General features: G+C 47.4%; 1 protein-coding gene across 1 annotated transcript in view; it reads left to right on the top strand.

Moving 5' to 3' along the window:
- The first annotated feature begins 4,407 nt into the window (after positions 1–4,407).
- Positions 4,408–5,463, top strand: part of Ccser1 (coiled-coil serine rich protein 1) — a 1,141,328-nt gene continuing 1,140,272 nt past the window's right edge. The window contains exon 1 of the mRNA XM_029569084.1: positions 4,408–4,589. The gene's annotated coding sequence lies outside the window, so the exon portion shown is untranslated. The remainder of the gene's footprint in view (positions 4,590–5,463) is intronic.

Here is a 5,463-nt window from a genome sequence, read left to right as displayed (position 1 = left end):
TAGAGAGAGAGAGAGAATTTAATAAGCAATAGTTACCAATATTATTTTTGACTACTATGTCTTGCCTACCTGACTGATTATCGAATTAAGGTTTATTCACATCAAGATTGGAGATTTTGTGTTCTCTGGACCCCAAACTGAAGTTGAGTCAATGCTGTACTTCATTCAACTGTGTCTTGAATCAAGTGTTGGTTTCAGTCCTGTATTAACTGCTTCTGTTCCTTTGAGGTACCCATAGCCAATTTTCATGTACAATAGTCATTATAAAGATCAAGAACATACCTTAGAACAATTTAAACCAATTTAAATTGTGTGTGTACATACGTGCAGTATGTGTGCGTACATGAGTATGTGTATGCGTGTGTGTGCTTGTGCCCACCTGAAGGCCAGAGGTCAGTGTCAGATATGCTCCCTCCATTGTCTTCCACCATATATTTTGAGGCAGGGTCTCTTACTGATTTTGGAGCGCTCAGATTTGGCTAGACTGAGTGTCCAACAAACCCCAGGGATCCTCCGCCTCCACTTCTCCAGAGCTGAGATTATGGTGCTCACCACTCTGTTTGGTTTTTATGTAGGTATTGGGGATCAAATGTAGGTCCACATACTAAGAAGCAAGCACTTTAGCAGCTGAACCATACCCCCAGGCCAAATTTTAAATCTATAATAAAATTTCGTTTGTTGTTTTGCAAATATATTCAAGTTAATTCACTTTTGAAATATGACTAGTAATGCTGCTGAAAAGAAAAAAACTATACCCCTTTTATCTTTCTTAAGCCCTGGTTCTATTTTTTAGGTATTGCTACTTAGGAATTTCTAATTTGGCTCATCACTACAGTGGGAATTCAGTGCACATAAGGGGCACATATGTAATTGGCAACCCAATTTTTCTGCTTTCATCAAATGCTACAAAGCCAAATCTTCACTGAATGTGCCAGTTAGATGCACTTGGGAACCTAACAGCAGCAAGCATCCATGAGATGAAAATGAACAAACTGGAAAGAGTCATTAGCTTTCTGTTTTTCTAGCACAACAAAAATTATACCATTGAATGTGTTGCAAAGTGGGAAATTTGACTTGAAACATTAAGCAACTTTAAAAGAGAATAATTTATTTACTAAACTTCTAAAATTTTCATTATAATTTATAAATGAAGTTTCTAGTGCAGATTTTTTTCATAAAAATACAAAATAGAATGCCAGGCGCCATGGCACATGCCTTTAATCCCAGCACTTGGGAGGCAGAGGCAGGCGGATCTCTGTGAGTTCGAGGCCAGCCTGGTCTACATAGCGAGTTCCAGGTCAGCTGGGGCTACAGACAGACCCTGTCTCAAAAAAAAAAAAAAATACAAAATAGTTAAAATGAATCAATTTTTGGAAGTGTGTTTTAGGGTATATATTTCATTCATCTTTTGGCTTAGTGCATATGAATTCTAATCTATGTTTGGAAAGAAAATTATCATAAAATAAGCAAGAAAATGTTAGCTTTAATATCTTAATGAATAAAGCAATTGACAGATTACCATGGTCCTAATTATAAAGACAATTTGAGTATAAAATTACTGTCAATTGCGGTTACCAAAAATGACCTTGAAATATCTGGTATAATTTTGAAGTAGGTATGATAGTCATAATCAATAAATCATTACTGATAACGAACTAAACAGAGAATCAAGAAAATAATCCACTAGAAACTTGGCCCAATATGATCACGTGTCATTCTTCAAAGGTGGACAGAACTGTTTTAAATATCTATTTACAGTTCTTAACAAACCATATATTAATTCACTAGATGAAAATGTTTAGAAATAACAGTTCTACAAAATTGCCTTTGTCAGTCACCAAAGGTTTGTCCTATTAAAGACTGTGGAGAAAACTTTCCTGACTTCCCCATCTACGACCCCGAATATGTTCAGATTTATTTTTTTTTAAGTCCCATAGTGCTCTCTTGCACGATAGATGGGAGAGGGAGGAAAACACCAAAGGGTTGTAGGTCAGCTCATCTGATGGTCGTCCAAAGCTCTAAGGAAATGCTTAAGATTTTTAACTGACTCATTCCGGAGCTCTGAAAGGACAGTAGCAAGAGACTGTATCTAGCTGTGTCATTTTTGTGCAATGGTAGGTTAACTACTTCATCAATCCTGATCTGTAAAATTGGGGACATGATAACAGATATCTCATACATTAAATCCAATATGTGTTTAAATACATAACTATCTTCAAAGAAGCTATAACGTTCTACATTTATACATGACTGATATAGTGCGGTATTGGAATCTTTGCTGCTCTTTCCAATATTTTTTACATACATCCACTAATATCTTTTATTAGGCTTTATCAGGTATTTTTGTTGTTTGAGACTGGGTCTCCCTGTAGCCCCAAATGGCCTAGAACTCACCATGTAGACCAGGCTGACCTCAATCTCACAGAGATCCACCTGCCTCTGCCTCCTGAGTGTTGGAATTAAGGGCATTCACCACCACCCCCAGCTTCTTTATTAGGTCTTGATCATTTGTTTGAACCATTCTCAATGGACTCACTGTATGAGACAAAGAAGAGCTGGGGGTAGGAACATCACTGTGAGAAAGTCAAGATATAATGGTCTTGGGGCTGGAGAGATGACTCGGTGAGTAAAACACCAGTTGTGCAAATTTGAGGACCTGAGTTCAGATCCCAGAATCCACAGAAACTGGGTGTGGTACCTACATCTGTAAGCCTGATCCTCCTACCAGGAGACAGGAGAATCCCAGAAAGCACCAAGGCCCACTAGCCTGGGCACCCAGCAGTGAAGAAGGTATATTTCAAACAGGGTGAAAGATGAGGACTGACACCCAAGGTTGTCCTCTCATCACCACATTCATGACAGGCACATGCCTGTGGTCACACACGTCATACACACAAAGATATTTACATATATATGCTGGCCTGTGACAAAATATTAAAGATGTGACTGTCATAAATCATGACGAATATAAGGAAAATGCATTGTCAATCTTGCTATCACCTCCCCCTTGGTATCTTGTTTTGTCATTTACATATATCTTGTGTGTGTGTGTGTGTGTTCGTTCCCCAGTTCTTGCAATGCAAGAGTTATTTCCATGGTAGAACATAAAAATCACAAAGATTCACTCAAAAGCACCCTTGTCTTTACTAGCCAGCCCCCACTATCACCTCTTTGGGGGAGTCCAACTAGCCAGAACATTCAGGCACAGGTGCACACACTCTCAAAAGATTGTTTGACTGCTGCACGCTGTTTCCCAATGAGGCAGTACATCAGACCTCAAAGACCTTATGCTTTGAGCAGGAAGCTTATCAAGGGCTACAGCGGCGAACTGGGGTGTACAAACTTGGTAACATTGACAGTGTTACTAAGTGCCTGGAGATTGTCCTATATTCCAGCAGAACGGGTTAGAAGTGTTCCTGACAGAGTTAATGGTTTGCATCTGCTGTGTTGTCTGTTAAAGGCATAAATTTGGGGAGTGGAGATGAAGAAGATGAATGGAAAATTGCTCAGGACCCAAAGCTACCTCTAAAGGACAGAAGACAGCGCAAAGCAGAGGAGGGATCACGGAAAATAAATTAGGCAAGCAACAGCATCATGCACCAGAAGTCTTCTCCGTCTCGAAAGTGGCAAATTTTCTCTAGGGGGCCATCCGTCAAATGATGTCAAACTGGTTGCTGGCTCTGTTTGGAATGCGTTTCCGTGGACCTTATGTGTAGCAACACAAGTCCGGCTCCTAGTCAGTCCCAAGGCGTCCTTTATCTCACAATTGACTGTTGCAAACGCTGCCGGGAGGCGTGACCTGCTGGAAGCAAAGAAGGCAGACTCCTGTCCTCTTTCTTGGGTTAGTAAGAGTTGTCAGGATGAGCGTGGGGTGGGTGACGGGGGCGGGGGCGAGACAACACACTGCAGTTGCCCCCTTTTCCTGTGTCTGGGCGAGCAAAGGCGCAGCCTCCTCCAACCTGCAGGGTCACTAGGTTGGGTCAGAGTTCGACGGTGTCGGCCTTGACCTACGCAAGCATCTGGACCAGGGGCGTCCGGGGCCAGGCGGGCAGGCGCGGAGGCTCGGGCTCCCCTGCGGGGGCACCGGCGGTGCGCGTGTGGCCGCGAGTCTGCGTGCGCGGAAGCCGGCGACGCGCTGTGCCGCAGGGAGAGATCTTATCTCAAAATAAAAGGTGTTCAGTGGGTAAAAGTGCTTGGCGCTCAAGCCTGAAGACCTGGGTTTGACACCCTAAAGCCCACAACGGAAGCAGAGGAAGTTGTCCTCTGGCCTTGACATGCCTGCTTGCCCCGCCGCCAGGCCCCCTGCGCGCTCTCTCTCTCTCTCTCTCTCTCTCTCTCTCTCTCTCTCTCTCTCTCTCTCTCTCTCTCTCTCTCTCTCTCTCTCTCTCTCTTTCTGTCTCTCTGCCGCTTGCTCTTTCTCCCTCAATATGACTGACTGCGAAGCGGTGGCTCTTGCAGCGCAGCTCCGGTGGCGCAGGCGGGCGCGGCGGGAGGATTATTAGAGGACGCAGACGAGCCGGAGCGCAGGAGCCGGCCGCGCAGGACGGAGGACGCGGCGCCCGGAGAGCTGACACCCCGGCAGCCTGCAGGTAGCAGCGCGGTCCCCTCGGCCCGAGTCGGGCTGGGCTGAGCGCGGCCAGGTGACCCGCCAGCCTGGAGAGGCGCCCCAGGCCCGGTCGAGGGCCCTGCGGGAGCGGCGTCGCGCGCATGGGTCGGGACACCGGCGTCGCGGCGTGGCCACCCGGGTGCGCTCCCCGAGGGTCCCCGGGGTAGAGTTGGCGCGGGCTCCCGCCGCTCCGCTCGCTGGCCGCGGTCCCGCGTGGGCTACAAGGGTCCCGGGCGGTGATGGGGACGCAGGCAGGGCGGGGACCACGCCGCGCGGCTTCCTGCACGCGAGACCATCAGCCTAGCCTGAGCCCACGCAGATGGACCGATGGCTTTGTGGCGCATGCAGGGCTCCCGCGCGTGTTCGCGCTCCGCACTGATGAATGCGCTGGTTACCCTAGCATAAAGTCGTCCGTGCCGGCTGCAGGTACTGCCAGGCCCTTCACCTCTGGCTTGCGTCCCAGGGACTCGCTGCCAGGCGGGGCGGGTGCAGGAAGGAGCAGCCAGGGATTTGTGAATGGTGCTTCTCCGCGGAGGTTGCGGGCTTGCACCAGTGAGGGGCGAGTATTCCCAGCTAGAAAGGCTATTTATGGCAGAGTTGTGAAATTTCTCGGGATTTCCTCCAGTGTACGCCCAGGCCCTTCACCTCTGGCTTGCGTCCCAGGGACTCGCTGCCAGGCGGGGCGGGTGCAGGAAGGAGCAGCCAGGGATTTGTGAATGGTGCTTCTCCGCGGAGGTTGCGGGCTTGCACCAGTGAGGGGCGAGTATTCCCAGCTAGAAAGGCTATTTATGGCAGAGTTGTGAAATTTCTCGGGATTTCCTCCAGTGTACGCGGAGTCTCTCTCTCTTTCTCTCTCT

Source organism: Nannospalax galili, unplaced genomic scaffold (assembly GCF_000622305.1).
Source record: "Nannospalax galili isolate Female #2095 unplaced genomic scaffold, S.galili_v1.0 scaffold441, whole genome shotgun sequence".
Taxonomy (NCBI): Eukaryota; Metazoa; Chordata; class Mammalia; order Rodentia; family Spalacidae; genus Nannospalax; species Nannospalax galili.
This window is presented reverse-complemented; position numbering and strand designations above follow the sequence as displayed.